The sequence below is a fragment of the Meles meles genome, chromosome 1, assembly GCF_922984935.1.
Source record: "Meles meles chromosome 1, mMelMel3.1 paternal haplotype, whole genome shotgun sequence".
Lineage (NCBI taxonomy): Eukaryota > Metazoa > Chordata > Mammalia > Carnivora > Mustelidae > Meles > Meles meles.
Genome location: NC_060066.1, coordinates 171283548 through 171303607, shown reverse-complemented (window position 1 = coordinate 171303607; position 20060 = coordinate 171283548). Strand labels below are relative to the sequence as shown.

The window sequence follows — 20060 nt, the reverse complement described above, 5'->3', positions numbered from 1 at the left end:
AGACCACGCCAAATAAGAACATTGACAGTGACCATAATTCCTTGCATTTGTAGCGATATGTATGGGCCACAGAGAGCGTTCAGTACATGCACGCGCTTTCCTTCCTGGTCTCCCGCAAGAGGAGCACAGCATGGCCGTCTTGCCTTGTCCAAGGGTACTGTGGGAGGCAGTGGAAGAGCCAGGCAGGAGCTTTCCCCCTGTGCCACAACACCCTCCTAAAATTTAAGCCCAGCTTGTAATACTGACCAACGGAGCCTCAAGTCTAATGATGTCTCATTCACCAAGAGTGTTAGTTGTCACCATTGGAGAGATCAGCAGAAGCTCCTCCCAGGGCTCTCCTGCTTGGAGCAGGGAAGACCTTGGAGTCACAGAACCTGAATTTGAATCTCAGATCCATCACATCTAGCAATGTGACCTTTGGTTCTAATTCCATCTTCCTGAGCCTCAGTTTCCTCGCAAATGAGCTGTGGGGACTCAAAGAGAATGAAGCTCACAGAACTCCTAACCTGGTGCCTGGCACTTAGTAGCTGCTCGGTGGGGCCCTTTTCAACCTCTTTCTTCCACTGAAGAGTCACTAAGAAGACTAAGTGAGCTGAGTGGGGCCCTGCTGCCCGCAGTCCCCCAAGGGCATCCGGGAGAACCAGGCCGCCCTGGCAGCTGCTGCCGGTTTATCACTGTTAGCTCAGATGCTGTTCTCTTAAAGGTCATGGCAAATGGATTCCATCACCTGCCAGGAAAAGCTCTTCATAACTCTGAAGCAAAAAGCAAAGGCCTATAGTATCTCTTGCCTGGTCACTGCAATGGCCTCCACATCACTCTCCTGGCTTTCAGTGACTCTCACACGTACCTACCAGTTCACTTCCTGACACAAGCACATCAGTGCCTTGCTTAAGTCTCTTTGATGGCTCCCCATTGCACAGGACGAGATAAAGTCCCTAAGTATGACCTTGGGGGTTCCCTGTGACCTGGACCTCCTCCCTCTTGCCTCACGGTCTGCTGCCTTCTTGGACATGGCCTCCAAGGAGACGGTACACAGAGATTCATCCTCTTCTCTACAACTAGAAGACCTCTTCTTCCCCTACCACCCAAGTTCAACACCAAGCTGCCATGCTGCTTCACAAAGTCAAAGGTGAGCCACTAAATGTTAGGGGACTGGGGAAGACCAAGAAAAATATCTTATTAATAGCCAGCACTGATGGGACAGCAACACCAGCAATGTGGAAGGTATTTTATATCCATTTTTGCACTGAATCTTCCAACAATCTGAAGAGGTCAAGTTAAATTATTTAAGCACACATCGTTCATTTTCAAGTGAAGAGAACAGAAACGGAGAATATTTAGCTCATTCAGAGTCTCTTAGTCTACCCCCAAATGCCTGGATCCCCCAATTTAACTTTGCAAATTGGTTTCATCCAACTGTGAATTTCATTAGCTGAAAAATCCCAAGATAAGCGGTTGTTGAAAAGATAAAATTCCATTCCCATGTTTTTCAAAAAGGAATTAAATTCACGTCACGTTGCTCGCAGTCCCAGACCGCCTCTTTAAAAAAAAAAAAAAGTACCATGAACTCCACAATTTTTCAATTACTTTGGTCCAGCCCAGCAGCGATAAAAACGCTCACTTTCTAAAAAGTGTATTTATGTATCACTGTGCATACACACATGGATTTATTTGGTTTTATTCTTCGGATTTATTTGAATTCTACGGCTATTTATTTTGTGACCCCTAACTGCTTCCTGCTAGAACAACAATTTACTTTATCAAATTCATACTGGTGCTTTGAAAAGAAAGAAACAGCGACACACCACAGCATTGTGCCTGACCTTCTCAAAGTAAACACAGAGGGGCTCTGGAAGCCAGTAACCATTAGCTCTTGAGACTGTCTCTGCAAAGGAGGGAAACGGGCAAGGGGAGGCAGCTGGGAAACATAGTGGCACAGAAGTTGGCAAGAATATGTAGCCGATCTTTGCAGGTAGAAGGGCTGGGAGGGAAAAAAATATCACATAGGCCCGAACCATCTTCATTCTACTACTCCACGTTTTGAACTGTGGCCAAGTTGGCCATGAAAAGTAGCCGAGAAGCCAGCAGTATGATATTAATAGTCCGCTTTTAAAGTTCCACACGTTGTGATAAAACGTTGAGCTCCGCGTCTGAGCCGGGCCGCAGCCTCCTTGGTGCCTGGGAGCCAATGCGTTGCTAATAAACTCAGGAAGGGAGCAGACCCCCGAGTGCCTTACATTTGTGCTATGCTCTCAAGCCCCGGCTTCTATTTTTAATAGTGTTCACATGATAGGCCTGTAAAACATATGTTTCTAAGGACAATAAAACACATAAAAAAGAGCTGTGGAGTTAGACAGAACTGGGTTAATGATCTCAGCTCGGCTCCCTGCTACTTAAGCGAGTTATTTCCCATCTTCCCCGACGCCCTTCTCATCTGTGCAATGGGAAGAACGAGATCTAGTGTGGGGATGGCGGGGATGACAGAATATGCCAGCACACTGATCCATTCATTCATTCAGCAGGCATTTATTCTGTCTTCACTGTGTACCTGAAGTACACGGAATATGAAGATGGCATAAACCCTGTCCGCAGGGAGCTTACCATCTAGTGGGGGAAGATGGAATGGAATGAAATCAGCACAGGAAGTGGCTTTAGTGTAAAGAAACCGAGAAACAGCACTAGGTAAGTCAGCACGACATCGGGGCACACACTATGGATACTCAGGAGATGTTAAAAGGACGAAGTAGGGGGGCCATCCCACAGAGAGGGCTAGTGAAGAAAATCTGTTTATTCTGTTCTTTTGGCTTCTCTTAGCCTGGGAGCAATCCAAATCCTTTCTCTTCCTCCTTTGCCTGAGGCTTGGGGAGTTTCCGGTTCTGATTATACGGATGAGGACCACAGACAGACAAGATGAGGACCACAGACAGACAAGAAGCTGGATCTGAGTGGGTTCTGTTTATTTTCTTGAAAGGCATGGAGATAGCATTTAGAAAACCCAATGGCTTTTTCTGTCTTCCCTACAAACTTGTGGTATGACTGGCGGTGTAGAGGGGTGGGGGGGGGGGGCGGTGCCAGTCAAGTCTTGACTTTGCTCCAGAAAAGAGTAACCTCAGATTGCCTTCATTTGATGGGAAAAGCATAAACATTTTCTCAACGGGGCAGCTAGTCCTCGAGAGACATAACACCATGCCTTGTCTCTCCAGGACACGGAGAAGGCTGTTCTTTTCGACAGCAGGATCTCCATTTCCAACACTGGCACCATCTTTACTGCCAACTCCTATAGTCCCCGATCCCTTCGTTTCAAGAAAATTCCCAATGCTAGTGCCTGGGAATCTAGAGGTGAATCTCATAGCACCTGCCCTCGAGAGGCTCATGGTATTTTAAGAAAACTACAAAAACAAGTGCACAAAGATATTTTGAAATGTGAGGACTGATGTATGTATAGAGTACATGTAGGGCCCAACAAGACTGCCCTACCAGGAACACCAAAGATGGCCAACAGAGGATAGAAGGCTTGAGGGAACCCTTATGTGAATAGGAGGTTTTTTGGATCCAGGGACTAAGTACACTCAAGAAACTCAATGTAGTTTAGTGATTTTAATAAGGCAGTTACCCAAACATATGGCTATTACGAGAATACGATTTTAAATTTGGCTACAGAGTGGGGAAGAGACGCACCAGTAGACAATGAAAGGAAGAAAGGGAAAGCTAGCACAGACACAATGACAGTAGCCAACATTTACTAAATAGCTATGTGCCCAAACTGGGCTGAGGAACCCCACATGAATGTCTGTCGTTTGATGAACCTGGATGCCTATTATGTTCTCAGCACTGACCCGGGCACTGTGCTAAGGAAAGTCCCAACCTTCAAGCCACCCAAGGGCTAATGGGAGAAGAGTCATAACAACAAATGCATTCAGTCACCCCAAGATTCAAAGGGATTAAAGTTGACTTAACAGAGATACTAGGGCTTTTGGGTGCTTTCTAAAGTCAGCGAGTTTAAACAGAGAAGGAAGCCCCTATGAGTATTGATAAATTAGCTACAGCTCAGCAAATTTCATGGCCTTTGAAGAAAAAGATGCTTTCCATGGAAGAGTCAAGGCAATAGCACAGGCGATTATTCACTGAACATTTATCACGTACCACACATGGGCTTAGTATCTGATTTAACCAACACTCTGAAGCCAATATCCTGGACTTGAGATTTATCTATAATGAAAGCTAATTACAAGCTTTCTGCAAAGCAAAACCAAACTCTGCGTGTGTGTTTGTGTGTGTGTACATACCATCTGGTGATTCTAGACCCCAACTCAAAGCACTTCTCCTTCTTTTAATCAAGGATCAATTAACTTCCTATACCTCGAGGGACCTCTTGGGATGTGTAGGTTGCAGAGGAGGCGAAATACGAACTCACGGACAAACACTTAATGGGCAGAAAATCAAAGCATGAAGAAAGGCCCCTGTGTTGGGTTCAGGCCTTTGAAACTTCTTGGGCTTTGAAAAACTAACACTTGAGCAGGTTGGGTGGTTTGGGGGGTGGGGTGTAAAAAAAACACAGGGTAAGTTTTTGCGGCCCACCCATTGATAAAGTCATGTGGGAAGTGTTACCAAAGTGACCCAGCCCCAGAACCCTGCACCCTTCAGCCCCAGCTTCACGTTTGCACAAAATTAAACACAGCCTCCCGCTCTTAAAGTGCTTTTTAGAAAGCCGTGGCGTGCGTCAGGGAAAGAGTGGGGGTAGGAAAGTGAATAAGAATCTCCACGCTTTGCAGGACCCAACTCAGAGCATGGAGGAGAGGCTGCCCAGGCTGCTATAGACCAAAGCCTTCGACTGCCTTTCCCAAAACTGTCCCGCTTTCTACTTCACCCGATCTGTAGTGACCTTAAAAATAAGCAGAGGCCAGGATCTGTGAGAGTAATAATTAAACGAAGACCTACCCACAGAAGAAGAGTGAGTGCAGAATCCAGATGCGGACACACTGCTCCAATCAGGCAGCTAATAGAACTCCACGACAGTACTTTCGACAACTTACCTACGGCACAGACTCTACTGCACTGCTCATTTTACAAATGACAGACTGAGGTTCAGAAAGTTTAAGCAGCTCATCCAAAGTGCGAAGCTGGCAAAGGGTACCAACACGGGCAGATGTTAGAAATACAGATGGAAGGCATGGGGCTTCTGATTTCAAACGGAGAGTCCAATTAGGAATTAATGTGTCTGAACTTCCCCAAGAGCTGTGGCCAGGGTTCCCACATGAGTCAGCTGGTCACTGGGATTTGAACTCAGGTCTGTCTGTCTTTAGGTTCATGTTTTCTTACTCCATGACCTGACCCTCCCTTTCTTTATAAATGTATTCCCTGTTAAAATATGACCAACTGCTTTTTTTTTTTTCTTCTTTAAATCTCTTAAGGCCAGAATGGTCAACCCAACTACTACTTAGAGGTTCAAAATACAAATATTTATGTTGCTTGTAAGTGACAGGGTTTCTATTTAAAGTAATTAATTGCTACTGGTCTTAGAAGTGTGCAAACTTTCTTTGGTTTATGATATTTGTCCAGATTTTTATACTGGACACAATCCAGATGAGACAGAACTAAGTTTATTATGAAGGCGTTGCCCACCTTTGAAACAGGCCGCCATGACAAACACTTGCTGTTGGCTGGTGTGAACAGGCAATATTCTGGGTCTAGGGGTTTTCTTCGACAAATGCTCATTCTTCAAAACTGGAAAGTCCAGTCCCTTTCTTCACAAAAATAAGACTGTCAGAACTGAAAGCAGCTCCGAAGTAGAGGTGAAGAAATTAGTGGCACATCTAGTCCTGGTGCTTGGGTTTCCCGTGTCCAAGTCCAGGGCCCGCAGTGGAATTCCACAAATATGTAGGACAGTTCCTGGGTATGGGACACTAATAGGTGCTGGGGACACACAGTATCAAGATCCTGAACCGGTTCTGAGTTTCTCAACTTTGGAAAGTCTCAGGTCCCATGACAAAGGGACACCTGTCTCTAGTCGACTCATGGGTGTCAAAAAGAACTTTGGATAGCCTTTCTTATTGGAAAGTGCTTCAAGAGAAAACATTTTATTCTCCACAATAATACAGGCCACCTTAAAACTCTTAGCTCTGTCTGCTTTTGGTCTTTTCACTTGGATTTTGAAAGGGCTGTCAGATCCATTAGAGACTAAAAAACTCGCAACATGGCATGATACAGAACTTTCATGAAGAGAATCCCAGCCTCCTTTTGTTGACATGATAGTTCTAGTAATCTACAGCTACCAGAGCTAATAGGACTTATGTTTCCTCTGCTCCAGATCAAGCTGGATCACCTCCTTCCTCTTTTGACCCCTCTGTTAAATAAAGATGAGAGTAAATTTGCATTCACTGGGTACCTACTCTGTGCCAGGAGCTCTGGATACATCAACTGATATAACTCAAAACAATCCTCTAAAATAATTATTAGCATCCAGCCAAAGAATTGAGAGTCAGAGAGATTATATTTCACCATTGTTGATAAGAACAGTGTAACCAGGATACATAATAGAATATGGAGGCTTTTGAAGTTCATTCAGAGATGGGGTTAGCCTTTCTTGCTAAGTACACACAGGAACTAGGTCTGTCTGCGGATATTAGCAAAGCTACAAAGCTCTGGAAAAGTGTATGCTGACCTGGAACAAGGATAAAAGGCAAGGCTCTTCCTTAGATGCTGAGATGGATTTATACTGATCCAGCTATCCTCCTGTCTCAGTCTCCCTGATGACCCAAATGTGTTTGTTTCCAATATGGCTGCCCAGAGCTAGGACACAGCAAGAATCCAATGTGTGCATGGGGTTTAATAGCTCTTACATAGATATCACATTTGACCTTCCTAACAACCCCATGAAATAATGTCTTAACATCTAAAGTAAAAACTTCACCCCTGCAAAGTCCTATATGTCTCTGAAGACTTAAATACCTCTTCTACAAAGGATTCACTGAGCCACGTTAGCCACTCTGGCACAGTTAATTCATTCAATTTATCCATGAACTTCAGAGTCAGGAAGATAGGAGTTTATATCCTACTTCTATTACCTGCTGTGCTTACCATTTGACCTTGGGCAAGTCACTTTACCTCCCTGGGCTTCATCAGTGTACAACAGGACTTTGTACAATAATTCCCAATGTACAGAGTGGATCGTGAGGACCGAGACGACACAGTTTATAAAATATCCAACTGCCTGGCTCCATAAATGTTAGCTCCTGCTCCTGCATGTGACAGGAAGCCCCTAAAAGCTTTTAAGCAGGTATAAGATGTGATCAGAGTTCAGTTGAAAGCTCCCTCAAGCAGCTGGGGCCCGCCAACTCCTTCCCAAATGCAATCTGATTCCACGAGAAAAGCACGCTCATAAAATCCTCTAATTCCAGGGACTTCTTGGGATTGTGTAAATAAAAGGGGCTTCGACAGTGGTTAGCAGGACCTGGCACCCTGATGCCCGAAGAAGTATCACAGCAGGAACCCTGCCAGGCCCTGTCAAGAGATCACACAAGGCCGAATAGGAGGTTAAGTCAAGAAGGGCGAAAAAAATTCTCTTTTCATCTTCCCAAAGAGTTAAACATACATTCGTCAGCATGCACGTTCCCACCTAAGCTATGCTGCCCAGGTGTACACAAAGCCCCAGGTTCACATGGCGGTAAGATAAACAACACATGGACTGGCAGGACATCAGACACCTGGGAGGGCCAAAGTTTGAGATAGTCCAAAGGCAAGACTGGAACCAGATGCAGTGCCAAAAATGAGGAGTTGGCACACTACTGGAGACGCGTGAGAACCAAATCATGCTGGTGGGCAGTCCAAGGCCACCAGGACACCCCAAGGTAACCCACCGAGCTGCATGGGCCAATCGAGGTCAAAGGTCACGTGCTGGCCAAATCTGGCCCACAGAGATGGTTTGTTTGGCCACCCATGGCTTAAATTTCCCAACATTGATTGTTGCCATTTCACGACAGCAGGTCTCATGCAATGTCCACATTTCCAGCTACTGAACCAGCTCCAACACCACGTGGCAATGGGGCAGTGCTAACCGTGGCTGGACACGCTCTCCACCCTTCCTATTGTCTCCCTGACACCCAGGCCACAGGTCAGTACTCACTGTCCCTGAACTTCTACTGTCGATTCTCCTACCCCTGCTCTGCAGAGTATGACGTGGAACTTGATCCCAGGACTTGGAGATCATGAATGACCTGAGCCGAAGGCAGCTGCCTAACAGACTAAGCCACCAAGGTGCCTCTCACTCCTGGTTTTCTAACACGATCCCCCCAAACAAAACACACCAGATGTCCTCACGGAGAGCCGACAGATCCATGAGGAATTATTTACGGGGCACCTAACCAGTTTCAAGTCTCAGATGCATGGCTACTGGCCGGCTGACAGCTAAGACCCTGCCTTTTCAGTTTCCCAGTCTTTTTCATGTAGTGAAACCATCAGGAAATACTTTGTAGGGCATCCCCCCCCCCCCCACCCCAGAGACCCAGCGGCCCCAATCCACCTGCCCAGTGGTCCCCAGGGCCTAGAGATCCATTTCCACACACCCCCAACCCACTTCCTGTGATCCTTCTGAGAATCACAGTCCAGGAGAAAGCTCCCAATCAGAGGAAGAGCACAAGTCTCAAGAAAGCAGCTCGGATCTGGGTTTGAAAACCAGTTTTGGGGCACCTGGGTGGCTCAGTGGATTAAGCCTCTGCCTTCAGCTCAGGTCATGATCTCAGGGTCCTGGGATCGAGCCCCGCATCGGGCTCTCTGCTCAGCGGGAGTTGCTTCCTTTTCCCCCTCTGCCTGTCTCTCTGCCTACATGTGATCTCTCTCCGTCAAATAAATAAATAAAATCTTAAAAAACAAAAACAAAAACAGTTTTGCCACTTAAAATCTATGTAACCAGCAGCAAGCGGCTTCACTTCTCGGAGCCCCCACTTGAAAAAGAGGACGCCAATACCCACTTTGAAGAGCTGAGAGCATGACCCATCATAGGGCAGGGATTTAAAGAAGGTCAGTTCTCTGCCCTCCTAGCCTGAAAACCTACTCTCCAGCTGTTTACAGCTGTTTACAGCTGATGCTAATCAGCCTGCTTGACTGGTTCCCTCTGGTTTCCTCAAGAAGGTGGCCAGACTAATCCGGACAAGGCTGTGTCAGCTCCAACAAGGACTGTCACTGCAGTCAAGTGACGCTGGAGCCATTCCAGTAGGCCAGGGATAAGACAACCCTCACGCCAGGAGCACACTTCCCACTCCCAGGCCGTCAACGTTCCTTTTGTAGAACCAGAAACCTTCTTCCAATCTGACAGCTGCCACCTGCACAAATAATTCAGGGATGCAATTTTGTAACTGAATACAGGCCCTGAAAGCTGGAAAGTTTGAAGTCCAAAATAATCCCTTTGACCTTCTGCCTAAATGCTCACTAATCACTTTTTAATTTGTCGTTTATTTCCTCTCTCAGAGCTGGACTCACAGGCTACGTTTTCGTTTTAGAAGTATCGGGGGAGTGAATGGCATTACAGAACACCTGATTAAAGCACAGAAGTCAAACTTCTCTCCCCCACATCTGAGGCTTGGTGAATGCCCCACCAAGATTTCCAGAAGGCTCTGGGTGGCAAGAAAGTGAAGGGGAAAAAAGGCTGCTTTGAAGCAGAGTCCTTACTGGGAGAATTATGGGTTACGGGAATTAATAGGATGTGGTCCCTGCCCTCTAAGAATGCAGACTGGGGACAGCTACTCATGATGCAGTGGGACAGGACCAGCCAGGGAGTCCTTTCCAAAATGCTCAGGGAGCACCGAGGATGCGCTTGAGCACAGAACTGGGCTGCTGGCAGGGATGTAACACCAGTTTATTGACTAACCCAGTAAATGCATTTCAAAGATTCCTTGCTGTCATCTGAATGCCAACAATGGAGTTAAGGCTATACAAAAAATTTTTTTAAATAAAAGTAATTAAAAAAACAAAAAACCAGAACTGAAAAGATCCGCCGCCACCCCCCAAACAGTTAACAAAAGGGCTGTCATAACCCACCCTCATCTCCTACTCAACTTTTAACCCTGAGGGAAAATGAAAAAGGAGATTGAGGGAGCCCACCTAATTCCTAAAACACAGATGCTGAAAAGATGCTAAAAGAGGAACACTGGCAGCTAAAAATATTGTTCACTCCAGAAGAAATGTCTTACTTGGAGACAAAGGCCTCTAGTCCAATCATCACTAGGATTACTACAAACTAAAATGAGTTGAATCCAAAGAGATGTACTAGGGTCATTCCACATTGTGTTTTATCCTAGCAAATCAGGCAACCTTTCACCTACTGAATAACAAAGTCTCCAGGAGCCAGAGCTGGGTCAGCTCAGCCAATGTCTTGGAGAAGAAAATGATTTCCACACTAGTTTGTGATTCAGTGAAGAGATGCCTGCTATCCATAAGACAACACAAGTGAGCTCAGGAGTTTTCATTAAGTTTCTTTTGGCAAGACGACCTCAGAAAACAAATACCAACCCACACTCACTGACCATCCTAATGACTTATATTCATCAGTGTTAGTGAGGCTAACTATAGAGTCACACTTGGGCTCTCTCCGGCTCTCTTTCTTCATGTGCAAAATGAAAGAGGCGGTTTTATCAGGTGTCCTACGGACATTTCCAATTCAGGAGTTTTCACCTTCAATCTAGGTGTTTCATCAACCAACTGCAGCTTCTTACTGTGGCATCCTTATGAGGCAGGCAGACGGCATAGCCACCTGCCCGCTATCCCCTCGGGGGTAACTGAGGGGCACACTATGTTCTTTTAAAGTCTGGGAAGACAGACTGGCCAAGTAGCGCCCTCCAGAATTCAAAGGTGCTCATTATAAGAGAACAGCTCCAGCAAACATCCCCGAATCTGCAGACCTCCAGATGCCAACTGAATTAATGATTGGCCGTTCTTGGCTCTGCCAAAGAAGGGGGCTGACAGCAAGAATGCCGTGTGGGTTGGAGGCAGGTGGGAATGAGCATCAGCTCCTGCAGCAGACTCGGTACGATTCCAGGTGCTTTCGACCAGGGCCTCTTTCATTCCTCCCGGTCATCCTTTCCAGGTAAGCAGCACCAGCGAGGTTTCGCAAAGGCCCAGGCTGAAGATCAGAAGCAAGGTTGTGGAGCAGCAGGGCAGAAATGCCACTGGGCCGGGCTGGCTGTCCACGGCTCTAGGCAGCCAGCACTCTTCCTACCTGTAGGTGCTTTCGCCCAGACCAAGAAGGGGTGCGTCTGTCAAGCAGGCTGGCTCCCCGCAGTTAGAAATCCGTGTGCTGTGGGGCCACCCTCAGCTGCTCTGGCAGCCCTCCCCTTCCCCCCACCAGGATGGGGACAACAAAATGTGGGCATTCAGATACAGGAGAAAGGGCTGCAGTAAAAAATACCCTAGGTGACTTGCTATAGGAACTCTATTGTTCCAGAGGGAAGCTCTTTTGCCAAAACTCTCCAGGAAGCCACACTCTGTGATGCATTTTTCAGCTGTTGAGAGAAAAGGGTAGTTCCTGGGATGTTTCTTCAATGGTACTGGAAGCCAGGCCCTTAATCCTTGCAAAGCAGCAAGGAGCCAGCTTCCCCCAGAGGGACAGAATGTCTAGAGTCCTTCTTCCAAATAAAAACATAAAAAACTCCTCAACTTCCCCCTTACAACCTCCCAAAATGTGTGAATCAGGCAGAAAGGGAGAAAAAGGGAGCGAAGCCCAAGGGTGGGTGGGTGGGGTGGGGGTTCAGGCCTTTTCTGCACTCCTCCTCCCCTCACGGCCCTGCCCACCTGACCTCTCTATAGCAGTAAATTACAAAGCCCCCACTGTTCTCTCTGCCCATCCTCCCCACACCCTCCCTACCCCTGCCCCCCCCCACAACATACATTTTTTTTAAGGGCGAAATGCCAAACAACATTATTCCCCTTCACCATGGTATTGCCATGAGAGCTGCCTGGTATGTTTGCCTGAAAATTGGAAGGTTTTCATGGAAATCTCGGCCTCCACTACAGCTCTCCCTTTGTGGAAATGGACTTGGAAAGAAATGGAAGGCCCCTAACTGGAACCTCATTGGGCAGACGAGAGCAAGGCCCCTGAGATTGCTCGGAGGCCAGAGGATACCTGACTGTGCCTTTGGCAGCCTGGAACAGGCCCGTTCTGCCTCCACTCACCCCTGGGCACAGTGTGGCTCTAAGGGGCAGCCTCACCTCAGAGGAGGGACCCTAGCATGGAATTGCGGGGGGGTGGGCACTGGCAGCACATATGTTAGCCATGGGTGCAAACAGGTATCCATCCCTGGGGCATTGAGGTCAACAGCAGGAAACTGTGTCACAGCCCATCTGAATCAACCAAGCTCCAAGAAAAATCGAAAATGGTTTTCTCGGTTTGGTCAGGTTTTGTGACCGTTTGGAAGGAGCAGACCTTGTTCTCGTGGCCCTGTGAGCCCGGCCCAGAGAATTCTCAGGGCCTCCGTATCCTCATCCTCAGCAAAAGAGGTCAGGCCACGCGGAAGAGCTGCCGTGAGGATCACCGAGCTGGGGTGTATGGGGTGGGGAGTCACGTAGCTGGGCATGGCACGGAGCGCCCGCACTCGGGTCCTTCCTCCCCCGCCACAGCACGAGGGGGAGGAGACAGGCTGGTGTGTGCAGGACCCGATCCGTGAGAAATCATCTCTCCTGTCCTGCTCCCTGTACCGCGGAGACCAAAACTGTGGATGCGGGCTCCTGCTTGTCCATCAGGATGGCAGAATGGGTCTCGGGGAATTCATTATTCAACAAACTGGCCCTTCACAATTCCCATCCAAAGGAACGGTCTGATGCCTTTCAGCACACTGGCTATACAAAATACTGAAAGACCAGCGCGCTTCAAAAGCCTCACAAAACCCGGGGTCTGGGTTTGGCAGGAGTTCCTCCGCCACTGGGTTTTTCTGTGTGTGGTTTATAATAACATGCAAGCCTGATGCCAGCTCCTAACCTATTAAGGGACTGCCAATTAGCAGGGGGCTCCGAGCTGCAGGTTTGAGAACTAGGGAGCAGGTCTAATTAGGAGCTCAAGCCACTTCTCTCTAGCACCCCCTCTCAACCTGATACCGGGTATACTGGTCTATTGTTCCGCCTATAACCTTTCTGTACTTCTCAGCGCATTTCGTCTGCTTCAAGGGTCCAGGCCTGGAGGCTACTGCTAATGTTCATGTCCGTCTTGAAGGGTAAAACTGGGCCTTGAACAAGCTTATTCTCTGGATAGGGACTTTCAGATTTGGCCAATCATCAAAATCATCAGGGCCACTTATTAAAGAGCACATTCCAGGCCCTACCCAGACCTGCTTAATAACTCAATCGGAATTCCGAGGACAAGAGCCTGAGGAGTCTCCCGTCTTTCATAAGCTTTTGAAATGATTCCATTCCCAGGTGATTTGGGAGTCACTGCTCTAAAAAGTAAAAACAAGTTCATTTTTTAACTCAAGGGCTTCAAAATGGATGCATAATATACATAAAATGAAACATATATACCTACACCAAACCAACACAATTTTAAACCACAATGAATATCAAATGTCTGGAGTGCCTTGGGGGTTCAGTCAGGTAAGTGTCTGCCTTCTGCTCAGGTCATGATCCTGGGGTCCTGGGATCGAGCCCTGCATTGGGCTTCCAGCTTGGTGGGGAGCCCACCTCTCCCTCTGCCCCTGCCTGCTGCTCCCCCTGCTTGTGCTCTCTCTTTCTGTCAAATAAATAAATAAAACCTTTAAAAATATATATCAAATGGTTAGTGTTGGACCTAGTATGTACTGGAGATGGGATATACTGGGACGAATAAAACTGGGTTCCTGCCCTCAGAAGAGCTCCCTGTCTAGGGGATGCAGCAGGAGCCCAGCAGGAGAGCCCATCTTTCCTACCTTGGGATCCTGTGAGATTGCAAACCTGCAGCTCTTTCCTCCTCTGCCTCATGCTGGCCTTAGCTTTCCAATATCTTTGCCAAGACAGCACCAAAAATGAAACATAATGATTCCAGACACCCAACTTCAGAGGCCTATGTCAGGATGGCTGACAGAGCCAGAGAAACGTATGGCTTCAAGATCCAGGAAAAAATATGGGCCTTCGGACTGTCTAGGCTGAAGATAGAGTGGGTCCCTGTGAAACAGACAAAGCCCTGGGCTGGGTTTTGGAGCCCAAGCCTGGATAAGTTTCTGTTCTTCACTGAGCCTCCTTATCTACAAAAGAGAGGAACATGGACTGTGTGGTCATATCCCAAAGCATGTGTAGCATGAGCCTTTTCCCTGGAGCCTTCCTCAAAGTTCACTGCTGAGTTTCAAAGGCAGTTGTATAAACTTGAAGAACCAGAGCTCTCCCGAACACTCTCCCAAGAAAAGTGAGACTAAATGATCTCTCACTGGTTCTAAAATTATGTCTCGTGGATATGGCTTTTAAACAAGACCCGTTTCTCAGCCGGCAGAAAGAGTTTTTCATCCACCCTCTGCAGTGCTGGATACACAGCAGAGACGCAACCTTAAAGACGACGTCTAGGGTAGACGGTGGCATGGCCAGGCCGTTTTACAAAGATGACTGTGGCAGGCATGTGGGCGACAGGCTGGAGCACAGGGCGCTGAGAATTCAAGCTCCCTGCTCACTGAGGTGTGACCAACCACCTTCCCGAGAAAAAGCCTCCTGCATTCTGTAGACACATCCCCATCAGCCCTGAATAAGATGTATGAAGGCCTCCCACAGCCTTGACGCCACGCTAGGTCCTGGCCAGCGCAACTCAAATAAACACTGCCCGCTCTCCAGGAGCGTCTGGGGCTGTTTCCCTTCTTGCTTTAAACACCTCTTGGAAACCGACTGCTGCAGCCTCCCTGTTCAGACTCTCGGGTTATCTTAACACACAGCCCTCTTCGGGAGCACACCTCAGTGTAGATTAGAAGCTAATGGTTCGAGAGGGCATCCCATCTCTTGGCAATACAAGGACAATGGCCTGGTGTAGCTCTAAGCACGTGGATTTCGGAGCCAGACGCCCCTGGGTCTCTTCACCCTCACCACATCGCTCGGTAACTGTCACCATGACAACAATGGGACGGTGTGTCTTCGGCAGCAAGGACAGAGACAGGTGTCATCTTGGCCCACAAAGAAATCCACGGTCTACCTCATGCACGGTTATTGAATAGGTACCGTGAAGTCACCATTTGAGGCTTGGTCCTGCCTCTTTTTAGTCCTGTGACGTCAGGTAAGTGGCTGGATGAAAGCCCTCTGTAGAAGGGAGCCAGCTGAGCCCATCTTGAGGGGTGACTGAGAAGCTGAGAGATACAGTATGACACATGATGTGCACTCAGTTCACAGGAGTGGTTGTCGTCGCTCATGGTCTTCCCTACAGAAGATATCGGCATGAAGAAAGGCAAGTAGGGCAGCCCTTTGCCCCAGGTGGGAGCTCTTCATTTCCTTTAAAGCAGCCAAGGGCAACAAGATATGGAGAGTTTTCCAAAGCACCAGTGTCTTTTCAACGTCTGATTATCTCCAGCTAAAGGAAAACCAGTGGGGATTTTCTCCACATTCCGTGCTGGTCTGAATGGAGCGTCCCTTGGGGGACTTCCTTGGCCCTTCACGTCATATTGACCGTCTTCATCTCTATGGAGACTCTTTGTTCACTTTCTCGTCGTTCACTTTTTCCCAATAAACATTTATTACGCGCCCACAATGAACAAAGGACAGACGTGAGAGCAACTGGGGAATATGCGGTGATTATAGGTCAAACCCCTTTTTTAAGTTCCTGTGAGGAAGGTAAGAAAAAGGGTAGGGGTCTGCCCAACTGCACTCAGTGAGAAAGAGACACAGGATCCGCGTACTGTATGGCCCCAGAGGTCACTACTTCCAAGGCTTTGGTTTCAGCCAGGACGGAAACTCAGTGCCATTTCTACTCCTGCTTCACAGAGAAGACTGAGCAGGCCCCACGCAACCTCCTCTGTGCAAGAGCTTCGCGGGGGGGCTTCTATTTCTTGTGAACATCACACCCTGTGCACCACGTCCCAGCTGACTGTGTTAGCTGGGTATTATTACACGGGTTCTGGCCTTCCCTGGGGCCTACTGGTGTGTACGTGACATTCACACCAAACTTGTCTCACTGAATTAGTAATAAGGAAACAGAAACACCCGAAGTGTGGGGCATGCTGGAAAATAATTGGTCAGAACCCCTCAATAAACTCAATGTTATAAAAGAGGAGAATCTGTTGCAGATAAAGGAAATGAAAGAGACAATTTTATCAAATATGATGAGTGAAATTTGATTAGATCTTAGATCAAGAAAAATATATAAAAAAGATATTGGGACAATTGAACAATTTCAAGTATGAACCATGTATCAGATATTATTGAATAAATGTTACTTTTCTTGCAAAAAAATGTGGGGGGTCTGGTTGGCATGCATATGTGTGTACACATAGCTTGCCATAGTCACGCAGAAGGACAAACAACGAAGGGGAATCTACATAGAAGATATGAAAACTGATGAAACATATGTAACATTGGGCGGTCTTACTATGAAACAGGATCCAACTGCCACGACACTGGGATGCCCCTGAGCCCATGGGGTGCCTTATTCCCCGGTACTTCAAATAAGAATGGAACAATCTGTGCAACAGGCTTAGCAAACACTTTAGAACAATGAAAAGTTCTAACAAAGCATAGTGTACTGTACTTAACTTCATTTTTAAATAACATGATTACACAGGTTTCAACTGGTCGGTTAAATTTAGCAATTAATAATCATCATCAAACATTGTCTCACACTAATCAAATTCAAATCAAGGAAGTAATTTTTTTTTTCTTTGTTCATGGTATTTTCAATTCATGGGTAGAAAACAGGATGTGATGATAATGCATATTTCAGAGTCACAGAAGCCTAAACTCAAATCTCAAGCTACCTGACTTGGGTCTCATTTTGTCTATAAATGGAGGGGTGCTATGGCTTGGAGTGTTCCCTCTCCCCTCCAAACTTATACATAGTTGAAGTTCTAGCCCCAGGACCTCGGGGTGCGACCTGATTTGGAGATGGGGTCTTTACAGAGGTAATTAAGTTATAATGATGTCATTAGGGTAGATCCTAATCCAGTATGACAAGTGACCTGCTAAAATGGGGATATGTAGACGTAGAGACGCCTGTAGAGGACATACACAAAGGACGCCATATTCACATGAAGACCGCCATCTTCAGCCAAGAAGAGAGACATGGAACAACTTTTCCCTCACAACCTTCAGAAGGAACCTCCTTGAATCATTATGATCTTGGACTTATAGCCACCAGAGTTGTAAGCTTGTAATTTCTGCTGTTTCAGCCACTCAGTTCATGGTACCTTGTTACAGCAGCCCTAGCAAGCAGAGGCAACAGTACCTACCCCAGAGAGTTTTAATTTGGGGAACTAAGGTAAAGGAAAGCAAAAGGGAATAAAGAGAAATCTGTGTAATTAAAGGGTAATCCTTCATTTTGAATGACCTCAAAAAGAAATAACTTTAAATATGGCAATCAGTAGCAACACAGAAAATTGTACGAATATATATGCATGTATATATACCTAAATAACTGAAAGAAAATCAAATAAAAATGACTAAAAGGAAATACGCCAAATGGTAGTAACATTTGTGTTAGGTAGTAGATTACGGGTGATTTTCTCCCTTTTCCCAAACTTGGGTAGTTTAAAAACATCAGTGATGAAAATCAAAATCACAGAGTTAGAGGGGAAAGGCCTAAAAAAATGTATGCTAGTGTCAAACTACTTGGATGTTTCTATTTTTTCCACCTTTACGGAGCAACTTCTGCCCGAGTTAGGCACCAGGAAGGTGGAAGTGGAAAGAGAACATCCCTGCCTCAGATTTCAGTGTCAGGGTTCTCCATAAACCAATATTGATCCTTCACACCCCACCAAATACGTAAAGGGATGCAGTATTTCCTCCACATTTTAACCTCCCGTGCAAAATGCTCTATTGCAAAGAGGGAAAGAAAAGTTGCCAGTGCAGTCCGGAGATCCATAAACACATCGGAAACTTTTCTTCTAAATGCCCCTCTTCAATAAACCAATCAGCTGTTGTCACTTCTCTGACAGAAGGCAGTTGTCAGAAACACCACCTGCCAGTGCGAATCAAGAGAGAGACGAGCTGTCCCCGCATTTCATGACAACACCTAACTGATGTGAGGGTAACCCAACCTGTCCGCAGATCCAAGGCCCCGGCCCGTCTGAACTCAAGTGTGCTTGCCTTTGCTGGTCCAGCACGCCTGTAAAACTGTGTGGGAACAATAGCCTTCAAGTGCCAGATAACAATGCTAAGAGGCAAAGGCTGGGTCCCCTTGGATCTTGACTCTCAAAAACCACCCAGCACGGGCTCCATTCTTGATGCACGTGGGGGGCACAGAGGATGCATTTAAGATCATTCATCTATGACCAACTGTCCCTTCTTGCTCACAGCTCGGAGTCCCATCTGTTCCAGAAAACTTAAGCTTTCCAAACGTGTGACCCAGAGTCACTGCCCCTCTTCCAGGTGACGGTCCCAGTGGACCCAGGCCCTCCTCCCAGGCTCAATTCTGTGGCCAGTGGTTTTGCCAAACCCACTCATTTTCTTTTGTTGTTCCTATTGTTCTATCTCACCCCCCGGCCCCCTCCCCAGATCTTACCCAGCAGTTGACAGGAAGTGGGTCTTTATTGCTCCCGGAAGTTTTTGCTTAGTAGGTACAGTTTAGATACATAAAAATGAAGAACAGGAGGAGACTAGAATCTGCCAGAACTTACTGTCTCCTGCTTGAGTTACATCCTTGAGTCTTCTCCATGTTTGTCACCCTTCTCTAACTGATCTGTGCCCTCAGGGCTCAATATTGGGTCGGTTGCTGCTGTGAAGATGAGTATTAGAAACATCACTGTAGGGAAGGTCATGTTTAAAAACCTGTTTGGGGGATGGTGTGGGAAGAGGGTCACGCATATGTGAACACATTGATGGATACTTATGAGGAAAGGCAGTCTCCTTCCCTTCAAGCCTTCAAGTTCTGGTCAACTCAGGTATGAGCTCCTTGAGCAGCAACCATACCCTTCCAACTCCACAGTTCCTAGCAGATAGCAGGTGATCAGGACATGTTGCACAAATAAATGGGTCAGTAAGTGAATTCATGAACATGGCTGCTCTGGGTCTTGAAAGAAAACCTTTGCTCTCAGGTCAGACAGCCTTGCTAGAATGGTCACTTCTGTGGGTCCCTTTAGGGATCATTTCCCTCTTCTGTTAGAAGACTTAGAAGAGTGGCGATTAAGCTGACAGGGGAAAGATAACAGCTTCTGAAAACAACTTTCGAGGGTTTTGGAATAAACTCTCACTGTATGGAGAAAGTTTATACTTCCTCCATCGATCCCATAGTCCCTCTCCTCCTCGGCAAGTCCCGGGGCGCTGTTCCAATCCCACACTGCTCTGTGCTGAGGCCAAAGCCCCGTTTCCTGCCTCAAAAGGCCCTTTGTTTGGGCTCTCTTTCCAAATCAGCGTATCCTGAGCTTGAACCCTCTTGCTTTTGAGAACTCTGATGGCTTGGCAGCAGAAGGCCTTGCCAGCAGGTTTGTAGTCCTAACAGCTTTCAAAAACCTCAATGTGAGGCATGTCTATAGCTAAGAAACTCTTTTCATGGGAGGGGGTGGGGAGAGGGAGTATTATTTTAAGAGTTGCAAAAACAACTTCAAATTGACTCTTTAGTCTTTAATTGCTACCAGAAGACTGAGAACTTCTTGTTCTCTTGTATTTAATTAAGATGATAGTTTTAATCAACTTTAAATGATATTGGTTAATACGCTCAGCTTAATCTCTCAGGCAAGGTTTGCCTCCGAACACTGGAATGCATTAAAGACGGATTCCCAGCGTGCACTCTCCCCACTGGAAAACACCTTCCTTCAGCGAGAGCAGATGGAAAGGCAGCCACGTCAATGCAGCTGCCATCGGATTCTCTGGAAGGACTCCAGAGCTACTTTTCAAAGATCAGGTAAGCTACATCCAATCCGTACTTTGTATACTACACATGCCGTCAATCCAGGTAGCACTCTCCCACACGCTTATTTGCTCTGAAG

General features: G+C 46.8%; 1 protein-coding gene across 2 annotated transcripts in view; it reads right to left on the bottom strand.

Moving 5' to 3' along the window:
* The window catches only part of PLPP3 (phospholipid phosphatase 3), an 84023-nt gene that overhangs the window by 42515 nt on the left and 21448 nt on the right, over positions 1-20060 (bottom strand). The window lies entirely within an intron of this gene.